The following is a 20,551-nucleotide window of genomic DNA, read 5'->3' as shown; positions in this document are numbered from 1 at the left end:
AGCCAACATTTTTGGTGATTTGCATGCACAACTAGTGTGCCCAAATGTTATGCCTAATTCGAATTTAGATGAATTACTTAATTTTTTTGATTTAAAGCTTGATAATATGTATCCTAAAATTAAGCATTTAACGAATCCATATTCAACAACAGGTGAATTTAGAAAAGTAATCAAGAGCATGAAGTCAAATAGCATGCCTGGTCCAACTTCACAACCAACACAATTATTTGCTTTCTTGCTTGATAATTTACCTAAATTCACCACTAAAGCTTTTAACAACATGTATGATATTGATTTGGATAATTCTAGTTTATCATTTGTTAAGGAAAGAAATATTACATATATTCCCAAACCAGGACTTGATCCAACAATACCTGGAAACCGCCGCCCTATTGCACAAATGGAAAATGTTTTGAAAATTCTTGATAAAGCAATTAATAAAAAAGTTACTCCTTTACTTTCTAAAATTTGTCATTCTGACCAATATGGATTTATACCTAAGCGTCATATGGCCAATGCCACTATTTCTATTGTAAGCATAATAAATCATATAAAAGCGCACAACTACAATAGCCAACTTATATTTTTTGATCTACAACGTGCATATGATAAGGCATTACATTGTGTATCAAATACTATAATTAAACATATTTTTCCAGAAGGCAATTTTGCAAAATCTTGGATCTCTCTTACAAATGGCGGAAGCTTTAAAATTGTTGTAAAAGGAAACTCATCTAAGAAATATAAAAATAAAATTGGTTTCTCTCAAGGGGCACCTTCAAGTGGAAGTTTATTTGATATTTACAACCACATATTTTATTGTTGTTTAACAAGTCCTAAAATTAAAAACCTAACTTTGAAGTTGGATGGAAAACCATTTGATCCAATTTTTTTTGCTGACGATGGCTTTAATGCCTTTCAATTAAAATCAAATGAAGACATACAATTGGTTTCCAACTCACTTCAAAAATTAGAGTCAACAGTAAACATCAAAATCAACTTTCAAAAAACTAAAATTCTTACAAATGGGGAGTGTCCTCTTAACATATCAATTCTAGGGACTAAATGTGATATAGTAAAACATTTAGGGGTATATTTATCTTTTAATTTGACTCAAGCAGCAGATTATACATATGAACAGTTATTTGAAAAACTTAACACAAAATCTAAAAAATTTGCATTTTTTTGCAGTGATAATGTTTTCAAACGTAGAAATATTACTTTCTCCTTAATGAACACCATGGCTTTTCATATTTTTAGAATTTATGCTCCTAATCAAAAGCAAATAAAAAAACTTTGGAAAATAACAGCAAAATTTCTTTGGTCTTCAAAAAGCAATGAAGGCAACAATTCTTATAGATACAAGGTTGCAAAAAATAGAATAGAGATGGATTTTTCTCACGGTGGGCTAAATATGTTGCTACCATCTCAACAATCATTTATTATTTGGTTTAATGCTTTTTTAAATTTAATCAAGCACGCCCATCTTTTTCCAAACTCAAATATTGCAAGACTTTTGTCTCACAAACATGTACCAATAAGTAGTATTTTTGATAACCTTGGATCTGAAATCTTTCATAATTATATTAAAAATTTTAGAACCTTTTATCCATTAGAAAGTGGACTAATGTTTAGAAAAGCCAAAGGATTTTTAGTACTTTTAGAAAAGCATAGAGAAACCTTTCTTCATTCAAATATTACTTCATCTGTTTGGGCAAAAAATGTCAAATTTAACAATGTTGATATAATGGAACTAAACGAGCATGGACTAAACACCATTGCATCAATTCTTGATTTCATCAAAATACAGCACAAAGTTTTATATCGGCCATTGTTAAATTCTGCCATTAAAGAAAATCTTACTGAGAAACCAGTTTTATTAAAACTACAAAAAGTGGTGGAAAATATGTGTAGTGGTTTTGAATTTAATAACTTAATCTGTTTAACTGAATCAAAACAAAAGTTTGTTTTGAAGCCTATCATAAAGCTTTTTGAAAACTCTCCCAGAATATATACCTTTTATTTTAAAAAAACAAACAAAGAATTATTGCAAGATCAATTTGTCCCCCCTTCATTTAAAACTAGAAAAATGGATAAAAAATACAATCCAGAATTTGAGGTTTTCAAAAATAGCTTTAATAAAATTCTGTCGCTTCCTATTGTTTTATACTATAAAAGTTTTCTGTTTGAACAATTTAACCGTACTCTTATAAGTAGAAGCAAATTGTATGAAATGAAATTATTGGATAATAATCTTTGCTTGAAATGTAACGTAAAAGCAGACACTGATCATTCAATTATGGAATGCTACTTCCCTAGTTATTTTACGCATTGTCTCGCATTATTTCTTGATAATTACTACAATGATGGTAAACCAGATTTTATTTTTTTGAAAGAAAACTTTTATCTGTTCAATATACATTTTCCTGTATATCAAAATGATGAATATATTCAAATTAGTATTTTAACACTTATAGCAAAAGACAGATCATTAAAAATAAGCAAGGATGAACAAATATTGAAATTCAGCGATTTTAATTGTTTTGCTCAGACAATGTTTATTGCTCAATTTGCTTCTAAAATTCTCAATAACACTGGAATTAATAGTAACTTAATTGATAAATTTATTGATTATTTGATGCTCAGTAAAAATAATGTCCACTTATTTCGCATTAGTTAGATATTATAATTTACAATATTGTATTATCATAACATGATAATTATACCAAATATTAAATGTGTTTAATTTGTTTCATTGAAATAAATTTTAAAACAACAACAACCTTCACTATGAGTTATAAGCGCCGCTCATCGATAATCAATGTTGTACCAGAAAGTCTGTGCGTTAAATAAAATGTGTTAATTTTACATTAACTATTTTTGTCAACTTGATTTTCTGAATAATGATTCTTAGAACTATTACTGATGTAAAAGTGGCATATCTGTAATCAAGAAAATAACAAGGTAAATAGCAATTTAATTTGACAACAATTTTATCCCTGTCATATTGACGTATATCATACACCCATTTTAATATTTTTAGATATAGAAACCCTGAATATAAAAATCAAATAATGTTTTGATATTTTTTCTTAAAGCGCGAAACATCTTCTACCCCTCTTTCATTAAAAACATGAATTTTGTATTTTTTTGCACATTTAAGTTATGTAAAATATGGTTCTATGTAAATATATGCTTATATGTTTTACCTTTTTATCATAACGGATTTTTTTTATATTTTAAGTTGATTTATTTTAACTTAAATCTTCAACAAAATTATAAATAATGTACTAACTATTTAGAGTGAGGTTACCAAAAGGAATCGCCCTCTTTACAAAAAACCTCCCCCCTAAAATAATTTCCCCAATTTTTTCTTGAGAGTGAGGAGTCACATCCCCCCCCCCCTTCTTTCATTTAGATGCCTATAGAGGCCTCTAAGGGGCGTAGACGATATTTTCATTTTTGTAAAGAAATAAGGTTTTCATGTTGTAACTTTTCATTTTAATATCCACGGAAAGATGTCTATAATACGATACGATAAAAAACTATTCCTAAGAGGTATCGACACCTAAAGGCTAATTGCGAAGCCGCTCATACTAAATATTTTATATTGAACTATATGATATTAATTTAGTTAACTCAATTTAATTCATTAAAATTCAATTTAATGCCAATCTTCTAAATATGATTTTAACAGAGTTGTAAGGTCGTTTCAGGGATAAGGAATCATATTCGAAGATTTTAATTCTTCAGAATAATTTTATATTTATCAAAAATGTTGCAGAAATAGTCGTATAAAGCATCATATAGACAGGTTTCCGCGGATAGTAAAATTAAATTCCAGTTTAGTTGGCCCCATATAAGCGTGACTATAAAACTTGGAGAACCAACAAAATTTTTAGTTCAATTTTCCTTCCCTCCCCGGGTAGGCTATAATAAACCTTGTTTAAGGCTTGGTAGTGGCTTAAATCATAATTAGATTGACTACATCGTAAGGGTTAAAATGTCTAAGTATTTTAATTTTCTTTTTATCTTTCATACAAAGTATAAACAGAGTTTGTTTGTCTGTCCCTTAAGATCTTACTAACCACTGAACCTATAAAGTTGTTCTTTTTAGGGAATATACTAGATAGTCCTGTGTTGGTTTTAAACCATAAACATTAAACATGCATAAATTACCTTAAAAATTAAAAAATAAAAGAGCTAATTTTCAAAAGTTACATGGGACTTTAATTTCTATCCTTTTATTTTCTAAAAGAAATCTGTTGTTTCTAATGTAGATGTGTGTATATTAAAACAGGATTTAAATTATCTAAACTTGGAGTAATATGTTCTTAGATTGGTAATACTATATATTATAGAAGTATGTATGGCTTGGTGTTGGTTCTGGCTTTTTGGCAAAGGTGTCTGAACAAGGCAATCTAACTTTATATCTTGAATAGCAGACTAGAAAAGTTCACAATTCTCATACTGTATCTCAAAGATGAATGGATTTACTCTTTAACTATTTTTATGATATTATTGGATCCTTTTTAGTATACCGAATCTACTCTGTCATTCGAAATTTCCGTCTATGTTGTTTTCTCGGCTTCTAATTTTATATCCATATTCACAGCGTTTTGGAGCATATATAATTAAAAATATCTATGGCGGTCTGACTACTTTTAAGCAGGTTTTCAGCTGCTTTTGTCTTTTATAACCTATTTTGATGTTTTTTTTTTGTGGTTAATAGTATCAAAATTAAGTTTTTATTCTTTAATTTTCTTTAGTGATATCATTTCATATTTTTGTGTTTCGCATCGTATTTAAGTTGTCATACTAATGGATATATGGTATACGTGGATACATCGACAGAGTAAAATTTTTCATCAATTAAGCAAGCTAATATGGACTTTATCTATTGGTCATTTTTTTCACTCACTAGAAGGGGATATTGTAAACGCAGGAGGGGGGGGGGGGGTATCGACATCTTATCCAGCTGCGAACATCCCTTTTTTTAGAGTACATAAAATCTGGTGCAACATCCAAGTAATATTTTATCAATTATCATCCTTGTTAATTTACCAATCTATATAATAGTTACTCAATGGTAGAACAGACACATTCCATCCATTTTTGTTTCTAATTAAGAAATGATTCCAAGCTATTTAGTTAAATTAGATTATACTGGGGGGTCTTACAACTAACACAGATATTATAATTAACCCTTCATCAGGTCAGGGATACGGGGATGGGTCAATGGTTGAGGAATTTGTCTTCCCCAAATCACCCATCCCATTTTTACCCTTATATAAAATCAACAGTATTACTGTGTGTGTACCGAAGATTCTCGTTAACCGCTGGACCGATATGGAGTTAAAAAAATTTCTTATTTTCAAAACAATTCTTTTTACTCCCCCCCCCCCCCCCCGTTCACCTGAAGTGCCCCTAGAGTCCTGCAGGGGCGTAGGCGCTAGTCGTAAATAAAGAAGTAGTGGCTTAGTATTACTTGAGGGGATAGAAAAATAGCAATAAACAAAAACAAGATCTATATTTATTGAAAAATGGAGACCTTCCGTACCACTTTTCTCGTCTAAAAATCCTGTGGACGCCACTGTTGGAAATTTTATTTATCTATTCCCCATATTCCTGATAAATTATAGTGTAGATTAGCAGATTATTAGATTATTTTCTTTTAAATTAATTATAAATATCTCATTCATGTTCATTTAAATCTTTGTCTGTTTAAATTGTAATTTAGATTTTCTTAACTTTTTATTTATTTTGGAGAAACATCGAGTCAGCGGATGGCTACATTCAAGGCTGTTTTCTTATTCGTTGGATTGACAATTTTGGGGACCTTTTATTGAATTACGATTGGTTGGTTCAATTTTTTGAGTGTCCAAATGGTTCAACCTCTAATTGTAATATACAGAAAAGGTAATTTTGTGTAGCATCATTGGGGATGTACATTAGTTTATCGGTCATTGTATTATCCGAGATTTCTGTATTTTCAGTAATGTCAGTGTTTGTATACAGGGATATAAAGGGATATGACAATGTCCCATATTTTGATGTACATCACCCATGATGATACACAAAATTACCCCTTCTCTAGATTGCAATTTGTGGATGAACCAACGAATAAGAAAATGTTATTATAAAACTTTGAGAACACCACAATGTCCCCTCCCCCCCTCGTTTGTGTGTTTAAGAGTATGTGTATCTGTGTGTGAGTCGTCTATTGGTTGTTTTGGTTGTCCCCCCATTATTTACTTTTTAAGCTACTGGAAACATTCCATTAGTGGCTTGATAGCTCAGCCTAATGATGAAAATTAATTGAATTAAGATAATCACTACCGCCCACATTTATTGAGAGATACTTTTAATTTGGAAATTAAATGGGTTAAGTGGATAGATTAGGACATTTAACAGTTGGGTGGCTGAAAAAATTTAATTTATTTTAATAAAGAATTACATTTTCGCCCTCCTGAACTTTCATTATTTTACACTATCTTTCTTTCTTTCTTTCTTTCTTTCTATATTTCTCTCTTTCTCTATTTCTCAGTATATCTAGCTTCGCTCTATTAAAACAAATAATCGTCCTTGTCCTTGTTACTTTAGTATATAGAACTATCGGCTACGCCCCTAGAGGCCTCTAGGGACCCTTTAGAAAAGTGAAGGGAGTCGACCAACCCTCATTTTCGGGGGGGGGGGGGAGGAAAGTTAGAAATATTCCCATCTACCCGATTCAGCGGTTAGCGAGATCCTTCGGTAAACCCAGACAAACAGACAGACTGACAAAGGTCCTGTTATTTTTATCTAAGGATTTTACTTCACTTAGAATACCTACTCAAGAAATAAATTGTATAAAAGAAATAATTTTGTCAATGTGCTGGTTGAAATACTTTTACATTGTCAGCTTAGAATTGTATTAACAAAGCGTAACAAATATATAATAATGTAAGTCAAGTATTGAATTCAAGTATGCGCATACATTTTTAAATAAATATGTGGTCAGGACTGTTTTACTTGCTCTATACCTGTTTCTATTGTTTCATTGTTCTTTATTGCTAAAATTTTGCAGGGATCTAAAGGGATAAGACAATGCCCTATACATTGAAGTACATCCCCAATGATGATACACAAAATTAACCCTTCTGTAGATTACAATAAGAGGTTGAAAAGCTTGGACACTCAACTTAATGAACCAACCAATCAAAATTCAACAAAAGTTGTGAAGCCAACTATAAAATTTCACATACGTTGGCTAAAAGGTAATTGCAGACATATTAGCGACAAATCTTAAACAAAATGTTGACATTGAATAAGCTACGCGCATATAAATATATAAAATTATTATTGGTGTATGATGTAAATACAATAAGTTAAAGCAAATATCAAAGCATATTATATTGTATTATGAAGGTTAGGGGCACATGTCACTTTAGTTAATCCTATTAGATTTTAGAAATGGTGGATATTATCAAGGATCTAAAGGGATAAGACAATGGTTGATACATTGATGAACATCCACAATGATGACAAACAAAATTAACCCTTCTATATACTAATATAATTGGTTTAATATTTTGGACAATACTAGCTTAAACCAACCAACCATGATAAGGAGGAGAAAAACAGCCTAAAACAATGCTTACACTAATTTTTGGATATCCTAAAACCATTCCGGGGCCTATTTTAAGCTTCCATAAAATAGAGAGAGAGCTATATCTGGTTGGGAAGATCTTAACGCTGTATAATACAGACAACTACCTGCCCCAAGTATCAGAGACCCTGTTCGTCTCTTTGCAAATTGCTTTCTGTTCTTATGTAGGGTGTTAATATCAACGACGCTATTAGCTGATTTCAAAGACCTAATATAAAATCATGTAGGGCAGGGGCGTCCAAGCTTTTTTTATTTGGGGGGGGGGGGGGTAAAATTTGTTTAAGGGGGGGGGGTAATTTTTTTTTTTTTTTTTGGTGGGGGAATTACCCTCCATGAAATCTGTTGGCAGGAGTAAATTCCCCCCCCCCCAAATCTTACCCACGGGGTAAAAAATTATTTTTGGAGGGGGGGGTAATTTAATAATGTAAAAAGGTACCTACCTAAAAATGAAATACTATTAAATATTTAGTAGAAAAAATGCGCGCGAAGCGCGCCAAATTTTTTTTTGTTAGTTCTTGAGGTAGGGTCTCTGCCCTGTGGGCAAAGTTACATATAGCTCATGCTTTCTCTATTCCTTTACTTTAATACATAAATATCGTTAATGTTGAAATTTTTTATCCATAACTATTAGAATAACAAAATTGTACATCCTTGAATAGTGGCTGGCAATAAAAATTTCATATATCCATATTATGGTGTATTATGCTACTAATACTATTATTATATTGAACAAGGATAACAACATCCAAGTTAGCGAAGCTCAAAAAATATAAAATTTTAGAATACCAAAAAATAGAAGAAAGACATAGCAAGTTATATGTAGAGTACTAGCGGCTGCTATTTCAAAGGGTGACAGGGGCAAAAAAATAACTAAAAGCCATCCTATGGCCTAAATCTAAAAAAAATAGACTTATACCATCCCAGGTCCTATGTGGAGCTTTCCTTAAAGTGAGAACTCAATCAGTTCTGTAGTTATCGAAATTTTAAGCTTCAGACAAAAAATATGATTTGCTTATTTAACAGGGTATTCTTAACTATGAAATGAGAAGCCAATTTCATCCAGAAATTTGCTCCGAGGATACTTTACAACAAAATTCAACCGTCTGTCTTAGATACCAGCCAAGAAAATCACATTTTACTTAAATTAAATAGTGAACGATGAACATAAAAGTTATTGACTGGACAATCACCTTTAAGATGAATCTTTACAAAAACTTTAGGCTTTTGTCTTAAATTATGTTTCCTCAAAAACTGACGGAAAGACGCACGGACATGCTAATAATAGAACAGCTGTAATACTGAAAAGAAATGGAAAGAAGGGTGTTTGACAAAGGAGAATGTGCTAGTAATGTACCTTAACAATGGATATAAAATACACGTGGATATTATGACAGGGGTAAAATTGTTGTCAATTTAGGTAGCTAGCATGGCCATCATTTCAGGTCAATTCGCTAATCTAGTAGAAGGTGAGGGAATGCAGGTAAAGGTGGTGAACTGTGTAGAGGGTTGTCGTTATTTTAGCCAGCTACAAGCTTAACTTTATTACAGTACATTATAATCTGGTTTAACATCCAAGTAATCATAAATCCATTACCCTATCAATACAGGGATGGGGGATATGTATCCTTATCTCCTTATAATAAAGTAACAGGATGTCTGTCTATTTGTATGTGTGTTTGTACCAAAGGATCTCGCTAACCGCTGAACCGATCGGGTTCTCCTTAACAGGGTAGCTTCTCATAGGTCCCAGGAAGGTTTATAACTATTTGGGGGAAATTTTTTTTTTGGTTTAATCTGATTTTAAAATAGATTGAAAGAAGGGGCGTAGCCGCTGGTAATTATATAAAGTCCACGTTAAGGATTATTAGGCCATAGATGAAAATTTTCAGGGATTCTAAGGGAAAAGACAATGGACGATAATTTAATATTCATTATTGATATAAATCATTGGTTGAAGATATGGAGACTACTCATTTAACTAACCAATCAAAATTCAGAAAAAGTACTCATAGTTTTTTTTTATCTTCACTTCTACGGATGTGTCTATTATTGCCTGGACATTATTAATACTACAATTAACTTGAATTCAACCAAATTTTTGACTCAGTAAGTGTGTATAGGAAAGCAGGGATAAGGGATAAGCTAATGGACAGTAAATTTATGACATCCCCAATAATGATACACAAAATTACACCGTCCCTAGTTTATAATTATTGGTTAAAACATTTGGACACTCAACTAAATAAACCCACCAACCAAATATAAATAAAAGTCCCCAAAGCTGTTACGACAACGAATGAGAAACGTTATTATAAAACTTTGGGGACTAGTATAATAAACAGCCCAATGTCCTCTCCCTCCCTGATATGGAAGTGTCGGAATTCTTTTCTATTATGTGATATGCCACTTATACGCATCGGTGTTCCAACGTTTGAGCAGATTTCATTTTGGCAGCCTTCAAACTTCATAGATTGTTGGAGATAATCAATGTCAAGAACTGTAACTGATCAAAATTATTTTTTCTCTCGTAATTACATTGATTATTAATTATTATTAAATTATTATTATTTTTTTTAAAAATTCGATGTTAACAATAAATCTCTTTAAAATAGCCTAAAACCACCCAAGAAGGTCCTAAGAAAAGAACAACTCAATAAGGTCAAGCTATTAGAAAGATCTTTTGCTTTAGAAAAAAATGCTTACAGATTTTATTAAACTCTTTAGTCTATAGGGAAACTTTTATTTATGTATATTTTTTATATATATTGTAAGAACACTCAAAACTGGGCGCAGCCTTTTTAGGTGCTACTTTTAAACCCTAAGGTACACATTATATGGTATTACACCTTTGAATACTTAATTATGGTTTACAATTCTAAAAAGGTTTTTTTTAAAGACTTTTGCCTTTTTTTTTATAAAAGTATGTCTACTCTATATTAGTCGACTTTTTTGCCAGCGTCTAATGATGCTTTATTGAATCTCGGAAAAGGACCGGATTGACGACGAGACGGGTCAACAGTTTTTTAGGGAAGCCTTGATTGGGTCATAAGTAGGTTTTAAACCGCGACACTATATTATGTGTCGCATCCTCTAGTTTCTATGGAGGCAATGGTTCGAATCTCGGCAAAATCAAGTTGGTGCAAACATATGTATGATTTGTTATTTTAAAAACAAAATTTATAAAAGAATAGTTATTTCTCGCATCGTATTATAAACGGCTTTCCGCGGATAGAGAATTTACAATTATGAGATTAAAACTAGTTTTTTTTTAGCCGGCTAAAAGAACTAGTTTTAATCTTTTGATTGTACATTTTTATATTCGTAGAAAGCTGGATATAATACGATGCTAGACATAGTTTTTTCGTATGGATGAGAACCGGTTCCTATCCACTGGATTCGAATGAATACGAGAAAAGCTTAACTGCACTTTTAATATTAAAGAATTGCAGAATGTTATTTTCTTTTAGAATTCAAATGCCATTTCCTACTAGATACCGGTTTTTAGCAACACGGAAAAATCATGTATCGTATAGTATTTGAATTTTTTTCAATATCAATAAAGACAAAACTGGAATTAATCCTTTTACTATCCGCAGAAAACTGTCTATAACACGTTGCGAAAAATATCTATCAAATGTGATGTAAAAATTTCGTTGATAGTTGAAATATAGTTTATTTGTTATCATATTCTTTCAGACTTGTTTATAGAGATGAACGCTTATAACATGGTAAATTAGTTAAAAATTGACATTTTAAAATGCACATACGAACTTTATTGTAAGCAATACTCAGTTGCTAACTTGCTACGCTTTCTACATTGTAACTGTTTTAGGAATCACCATGCAAAGTTTGAAATGAATAAGATCGTTCCAGATAGTTCGCTAATTATTATATAAAAAGCCTCGCTTTTCAAAATATTCAGTGGTTGATTTGGTATGGAAAACTTTAACACGATTATATAATGCTAGCAAGATAATTAAGACATTATACCAATATACATAATCTTTAGCTGGGGGGAATGCCAGGGAAATAGGGATAGGTGGATGCAGGAAAATAACCCCTCTCCCCCTCTTCAAACACTCAATATTTTCTGGATCTAATTTGAATTGTGACTTTTGTTTGCTATTTAATAATTTATCAAAATAAAAATTATATTTATGATGAGAGTATTTGTAGAATTAGAAAAATTTTACGTTGATAATTTATAACTGGTGGATTGGAGGGTAATTCTTTTTCTAGGGGCGATTTCTCTTAGGAGAGTTGGGTAACCAGCCCCAAAATATTTATAAAACTTCCCAGGACTTATAAGAGGCTACCCTGTAAAGAAGAACCCGATCGATTCAGCGGTTATGGAGATCCTTTGGTACAGACAGACAGACAAACAGATGGACATCCAGTTACTTTATTATAAGGATTGTTTAACGTTTTCAAATTTGAAAATCTACATTTGTTATGCCATTGACTTATACCTATATTCATAGTAAAATGTATTTTAGATTGAAAAAATGATAAGCACAGAGTAAATAGGAAATAATCTCAGTTTCCCCCCCTCGCTAAATTTTCCCCTGGTAGATTTTTTTTACATTTTGACTTATTGGCGGATTTCTTAATCAGAATATATTGTTCATTTGATTAAAACTTAAATAGAAATGGGGATAGATTTCACTGCTTTTGACCTACCTATTCTATTGACGTCAGGATGTCAGGAAATACACTACACCCCATCTCTTTTCTAGGGAGTTTTTTTTGCCACTACCCTTTCTCTTTCCCTCTACTATGACGTCAATTGAATCGGTAGGCCAAAACCGGTGACATCTATCCCCATTTTCCTAGGGCACTAAAAACAGCTACATGTATGTCTGTCTGTCTGTATATAACTCTTGAAAATTATTTTCATTAAATGTATCTTTCGCATAAATATGTATTCAATAATAATAGTTATTTCTCGCATCGTATTATAAACGGCTTTCCGCAGATATAGAATGTACAATTAGGAGATTAGAACTAGTTTTTTTTAGCCCCGAGGTGCCGCAGGTACCGGCTAAAAAACTGGTTTTGATCTTTTGATTGTACATTTTTATATTTGTAGAAAGCTGGATATAATACGATGCTAGACATAGTTTTTTTGCGTATGGATGAAAACCGGTTCCTATCCACCGGATTCGAATGAATACGAGAAAGATCCTTAACAACAGATAATATAATTAAAACCCCTATTCCATTATTGTTCTTTTAATAACCTAACAAAAGGAATTATGGGGTTTGTTAAGGAAATAGAAATATTTATCATATTCATTTATTTCTTTCTCACCATTTAATTGATTTCTTACATTATTCCCAGGAAAAAAGTGATAAATAATTGGAAAAAATACCTTTATTATCAAAAAATAACATAAGTAACATTATATATCTGTGTGTGTGTGTGAGTGTATGTGTCTAATTATTTTATGGGTCTCCTTTAAAGTGCTTTTTTAGGTTCTTGGAAGGTTTATAACTATTTTGGGAAAAAACACCTAAGAACCCCCAAAAGAAATCATCATTAGAACAAATGAACCCCCTCCTCCCATAAAAAAACATTGTCTTTTATTTATTCTTTTTAAAACTAAAATTGGAAGTGGAGGGTCTTCTAACCTTTTTACATTTATATAAGGATAGAAAAGTATTCCCTTTTCCCTGACCATATCTCACATTATGCTGCTCTTAATCCTTTGTATAAATCTTTCCCCCATATCCAGGAATAATGGAATACGACAATTGTAAATGAATTAATCATTAATCTCACAATTTAGAATGAATGTACTTACAATAAATCTATAAGTATAGATGTATAACCAAGACAACTACCTGGATCCAGTGTTGTCTGGACCTTTTTCGTCATCTAGCTAATTGCTTTCTGTTTTTTTTTTGCAGCGACTTAGCTGTGTTAATAAATCCGACGCTATTGGCTGATACTCACAGACCCAATTAAAAGTCACCACAGGGACCACGGGATGAGGAAATTCAGTTATTTAACCCTTTACCCCTCTATTGTTTTGTTTTAATGTACTTACTTTCTGCTAAAAATTACAGAGATGCTAGCTTTCGAAATCATACCTTATCGTTATAGAAATTTTCACACATAGATAGAAACTTAGAGGGTGAGAAACCCGAAGACAAGGTGTTAAAGCGGGAAGCTAGTTTAATCAATTTAATACCATTTCCCCCCTTAAATATACCAGCTAAAAAATGCAGCATTTCACTTAAAAGAATTTTGTAAGAAAACTTTCATTGTTTTATTCCTTAATTCCTGAAGAGAAGAATTATTTTTAGTTGCAATATTGTTATTATACAGGGATAAAGGGGATTAGACATCATAATCTTTTAGTCAACTTTCTCAGGTAATAATCTAGGTGCGTGCACATGATTTTACGAAGGGGTAGAATATGTTTTAAAACCTTCTTTAGAATTGTATAGTGTTAAATAAATAGTTAGGAAAAATTTTAAATTAACCCTTACAGCTCGGGCCCCAATTCCCACCTTAATAGATCGGGGGGGGGGGGGGGGGGGCTCCAAGAGCCCCCCCCTCTATCTCGGCTCCTGTTACAGATAAAGACGTAAAATTTTTTTCTGGTGGTTCATGTGTATTTTTAGAGAAAATTACTTTTTCTAGTCATGGCAGCCAGGCCGCTCCTTAGCCGCTTTTTAGCGGCCAGCCGCTAAATTTTAAAACAGCTGTAGAGCGGCCAATTTTGCAGCTAGGATGATCAAATTTTAGGACGATCTTTTATTTTTCATAACAAAAAAATTACTTTTTCTGATCATCGCCAAAAAACGGCAAATAACGTAAACCGCCATTTTCGGCGGTTACGGCGGTAAAACGGCGGTTGGCGGCGCCGATTAATATTTTTATCTGTTTGATGTTGCTCAAGGATTTACCAAAAAAATTTATAGGACTCTAGCTGTAATAGAAGCCACGATATTCATGATATATGTCTGTAGTAAAAGCCGGACAAAAATCGGTCATAAAGTCGGTCAGGGAGCGGTCAAACGGTCATAACACATTTTTTCTCAGAAGGTCATTGATATCTAAGTATTCACCAAAAAAATTTTAGGTTTCTCTTATACATAAAAGTCATAATGTAGAAATTAAGATTTTTTTAGAATTTTTTTCTAATTTTGGTGCTACCCAAACGACTTTGACCGGACACCACGACCGACACAGACCAGATATCCTAATAAAATCAACTCTTGCCGACGTATAATTACTAAACTTAAAAAGTCATGAAGTCACAGCACTCCATCTTACCTACAAAAAAATGAGATTGAAAAAACTAGAGGGGGGGGCTCTTGGAGCCCCCCCCCCCCCCGATCTGTAAGGGTTAAATAGTTCAATATTTATACCACCCTTAAAAGCCTTAAAAAAATAATTACAAATATGCTTTCTATTTGAATGCTGTTTTTAACATGATACAAAACTCGAAAATTGGTTTAGTTATTAGATTAATTCAGGTTTGAGATAAACTTGATAAATAAAATCAAAATGTTTTTAAAATTTAAGTTTATCAGGACTTCTCATTTAGTCTACATTGAGAATCATTTTAAGGGACAGCTGCTGACCTCCAGTCTTATGAATGTAGTCAAATAAATGTAGATAAAAATTAGCCTTAAAAGTACGCAAAAAGTTTTTTATTATGTTAAAAAATCAATTTAAATCTTGATTTTGAGGGCTCATGACCTCAAAGCTGCTCATCTGAAAAGTCGGATTTGCCTATATTTTTGGTTCTCAGTGTATTCAGACATAAATATAAAAGATTGACAGCTCTACTTTTTATATTATATTCCATGGCTCTATCCCTGTATATTGTTACAGAGAGAGAGGACAATGGGTTTTTTATTTCACTAGTAAGCAAAGTTTTGTAATAACGTTTTCTTAATTGTTGGCTTATCTTTGGGGACTTGAGAGTGAATTTTGATTTGTTGGCTCATTAAGTTGAGTGTTCAAACGTTTCACCAACTAACTTAAATCTACAAAAAGGTATTTTTGTGTATCATCATTAAGGATGTATATCAATTTAACTGCCATTGTCATATCCCTTTAGATCCGGGATATTATTAACCAATACAGTAAACTATTATAATCTCAGTGTGTACTAAGAAAACCTTTATATCTTCATATTTATCATAAAAGGGAAATACCATTAAATCTGTGGGTGATATTATATATTAGACCCCGCTATCATGGATAAATCTCATGAAAATATTTATTCAAACATAATATCTAAATATGTTATTCTATAAATTGTACACAAAGTTATCCTCTGACCACGACCAGCTTTACCTGTCTGTCTATCCTAAATTGGTAATTGAATAATAAACAAATGAGAAATTTATAACTCACTTGAACCTTCAGTTTGTCTTTTATAATCTTAGTACAGATCCATTAGATGCTTTGGGCGCAGCCGGTAGTTTGTTAATAACTTGAAATAACTTTTAAACCTTGACTTTTTCCTTACTGTTCTTTTATAGTTTCTATAAATGGATTTAGCTGACCTTCTTTTAAACTTAATTTTCCGAGTTTTATTAGAGAACTAAAATCTTTGCTGTATCAAAAAGACAATTTTTGCTTCACGAGGAAAAATAAAATTCTAAATTGATGTACAACAACAATTATATAAACAAAAATCACCACTTTTGTAGATTTAAGTCACTGGTAGAAAAGTATAAACACTTCTAGATTGTACATCAAATAAGAAATAACCCAAATAGTTTTAATTTAAAGAAAGGTCGTTGAATTAATGTCAGGACAATAACATTTTCTCATTCGTTGGCTTAAGGGTTTTGAGGACTTTGATTGAATTTTGATTTGTTGGTTTATTACGTTGAGTGTCCAAACGTTTCAATCTACAGAAGGGGTAATTTTGTGACTCATTATTGGGGATATCAATTTATCGGCCATTGTCCTAACCCTGGTTAGATCCCTTGTTAATGTTATAATCTGCTCACGCTCTCCTTGCTAATGTTATTGTAGGTGTTCATTATATTCCGCATATTATCACATCTCCATTGTGTTGCATCCTTATATTAAAGTAACAGGATGTTTGTCTGTCTGAAGGTTAGAATCTCACTAATTATGGTTCTTCTTTACAGTGAATCATCGTATAGGCCCATGAAAGGTTTAGTTTATAAATATTTTGAGAAAAGGCACCTAAACCCTCCAAAAAAATCAAACTTGAAAGAAAATTTCAAACCCCCCAAAAATATTTTTTAAATTTTGGAAATTGAAGTTTAAAGTGAAAGGTAGCCTGACTCAAGTGCTCCTAGAGGCCTAGGCTCTAGGGACTTAGCCGATAGAATTTACACAATCCTATGGTTTCAATAGTAAGCTTTTTTTGTCTTTCTGTTTACATCTTACACTGAACCAATCTGAGATGTTGCAATAATATAAATTTCTTATAATGTGCGGAAATGAAGAAACAACTTACCTTGCTAATGTTAATGTCTTACTCATTAGGAAATATGTTCCCTAAAAATCACAAAAAAATATTTCCATAAAAGTCTGTTGATTATAAAATTAAAGTACAATAATATAAGCGAGGCATCTCTATAATCAAATCCTAAAAATATAGTATGTCCTATTACTGCATCCTGTATTTACACCAATTTATGTACAATTTTATTTAAACTTACAAATTAATGTTCTGCTTAACAAGTTCTGACATTCTACAAGTGATAAACTTCGTTTGTCCTACTGTTTCAGAGTTTCGCTCTTATAGATGTTGTCATCCTTGTTTAATGTTTATGTATATTATCTTTTAAATCAAATCTAAATTTTAAAAAATAAAAAAAGAAAAAAAGGTACGCAAACTTATATATTTGCTTTTTTCATTGGTTAAATTTGTTATTATCTTTTATAATAATTATTTTCATATATTAAAAGATTTGAAGAAAAAAAATTGTCATAAAAAGATATCTAGAAAATGATTTATCATTCTAACTTGTTATATAAGATAATGTTTAAACTGGAAAACACAAAAACAAAATTTTAAGTTTAGAAATTAAAAATTAAATTTATCTATCTATAATTTAAGAATTATGAATACAACTTTCTCTAATGATCAAGACCAATCATTAAGATTATGTTCGTCTTCCTAAAATTAAATCTTTTGAACAATTAGGATTTGTACGTTCGTTCACAATTGCTAATTGTCAAAAATGATCAAAAGATCTACTGCACAGTGGGATCTTTTGAAAAAAATCGGGACATCCAAAAAATTTAAAATCGACTTTTATCTATCCTAGGAATTAATAATGGCTGTAAGTAGACAGCTAGAAAAGAAATTTTTAAAAAATATTCATTTTTGGCGGATTTATGCCATTTTTAAAAAAGGTAGTGAAAAATTTCTTTTCAGTTTTGATGATTTTCCAAATTTTTTTACACAATTTTTTCAAAGCAACAAAAAATACATTTATGTTCATCTTATGAAAATAATTTTTGATTGAGGTACTTTTCAGATACCTGTACCAATGTCTAATTAAAGAAAAATTTTAAAAAAATATTTTTTTGGTGGTGTAAATTGACATTTTGTGAGAAAATTTCACCAAAAATATTAAGATTTTTAAGCCCAAAAAATCAGTTTTCTCCATTTTTCCCAAAAACGGACAGGAGGCCCCGGGTTTTGCAATAATAATATCAATATACAACATGTATTGTGTATTAAACAGTTTTCACAACCTGGGGCCTCTTGTCCGTTTTTGAGCAATTGAGCATTTTACATTGCATGGTTTGAACAATTTCGTTCTTGTTAATTTCAAATTTTCCCCCGTTAGAGGGGGAAGGAGTCATTTTAGAGCCCAAAGTCATCTCTGCAATGTTTTCAAACTTTTTGAGGCGGATCTTTCTTTACTTATGCATTATTTGCCTCCGGCCAACCGTTACGCTGTTATTTGCCGCCGTTGGCGTGATTTTTAACGATTTTTGCCGTTCTTGCGGTTTTAATGGACATTTAAGGGATAAAGGAGTCCTTAAAAAAAGATGACTTATAAATACTTTTATTTCAGCAATTAAATTTGCTAAATTTCATGTGTTCTGAAAAAATATGTATTTCTAACTGGTTTTGGTCCAGCAGAAATTCAAATCTGGGGATTAATTATAATATTGCAAAAACATTATATATGCGTCTGAGAGAGAAAGATAAATATAGTTTGAGAGAGAATATAATATAAGCAATTTTGTTTATATTCTTATACAAACTTTAACTAAAGATAGCTAGACTTAGAATAAAGGTATTAACACAAAATCAAAAGTGTTTTGAAAATTATGTTATTGTTGTTTATATCTGTAAAAAAAACATTAGAAAACATGCATTATAAGTGTCCTATTTTACTTATACTGGACCTACCTAAAAATGCCGGGACTCGAACTGGGTGCACCTGACGCTATATTCATGTTCACAAACATTGTTTGCATTGAAGAAATATTTACATAGACGTTGATTTTGTTAAAATATTCCTATCCTAACTAAAGTTATGAAGTTTTATAGATTTTTTAAAAATAGGGTAGCTTCGCTCCTCTAAAACAGCAAGACGTACTTACCAAATGCACAATAGAAGTTAACAGGGGCAAAATTTAAGTTATTTCCGAGTTAAAGCAAAAGAAATTACATCATTTCTTCAAATACAAGCTTATTTATTGAAGTTTACTTTTGTCTACTCTTAATGTCCCGTTTTTTGGCAAAAGATCCCACTGTGTACTGCTACTAGTTGCTATTTTTCTACAGAATTGTATATTTGATTAAATGACACTTACAAATATTCAGCGCAATGTATCGGTCATTCTGTAACTTGGTAGTGTTCCAAAAGTGGATGTAATAAGCCCCTAGTAATGAGCTAAGCGCCTCTTTTTAATGAGATTCTTAATGTGAATATTAATTTCCAAAAGTTTGTTTTAATTTATAAAGTCAATGTACTTAAATTATATTCTTTTGTAAGCAATCCTACAAAGCGAGATTAAGGCAGTGAGTCACTAAACACCCATATGAAAACCAACCCTTTCATTTCATGACCTTTGTTAGAAAGAATACCCGTAGTCAATCCTTTAAAGGGCGAATATAGTTTCAATATGATATGAGCTTATATGAAAGGTGCCATTACATACTTTTAAAATATCTATGTTAAATTTAAAAAATCAAAAAAATCCTTAAGTAGATTTTGCAATTTTTGCTTTTACTTCAACATATGATAAATGAGAAAGTCAACAAAATTGTTTATTTTAGCCCTTTACAAGACTTTTTTGACTATTTTTCTTAAGTTTAATTGACTATTACATTGGCATGCATCTTAATTGATAATTAAAGTGTTTATTTTTTTATATTATATACTATTTTATTGATTTTTTAAAAAGCATAAAATAATTTGCGTCAATTTGCGTCCGGAGTAATTACTAGGGTAAATAATACGTTTTAAAGTTTTTTTTTTCTGTATAAAGATCAATGATTAATTCTTGATGATATAATTACCCTAGTACGCATTTTTCAACACACACACACAAACGCACCGATCGCCAGATTTTCTCCAGAAAAAAATATAAGAAAAAAAACACTATTCACCTATTATTTTTGTCCTCTTTAAATTAATTATAACAATTACCATATAATTTTCATACTTACATGAAATAAAATTTCTCCTGTAAACGTTTTTTTAAAAAAAATAAAATTCATATACTTTACACTTTGTTGGGGAATATTGTCAAGGAAGAAACAATCCACAATACAAAAAAATAGATTGATAACTGGTTTCCACTTTTATTACGACTATCATTTAACGAAAGCTTTTTAATTCAACCTTAAACCGAAGCCTTGTGTGATGCTAGGGTGTTTGGAGTTCTTAGGGAACCACACTTATTACATAAATTTATCCTGAGAATGT

The sequence above is a fragment of the Acartia tonsa genome, chromosome 9 (genome assembly GCF_053477335.1).
Source record: "Acartia tonsa isolate MP-2025a chromosome 9, ASM5347733v1, whole genome shotgun sequence".
Taxonomy (NCBI): Eukaryota; Metazoa; Arthropoda; class Copepoda; order Calanoida; family Acartiidae; genus Acartia; species Acartia tonsa.
Note: the sequence above shows the minus strand (reverse complement) of the source record.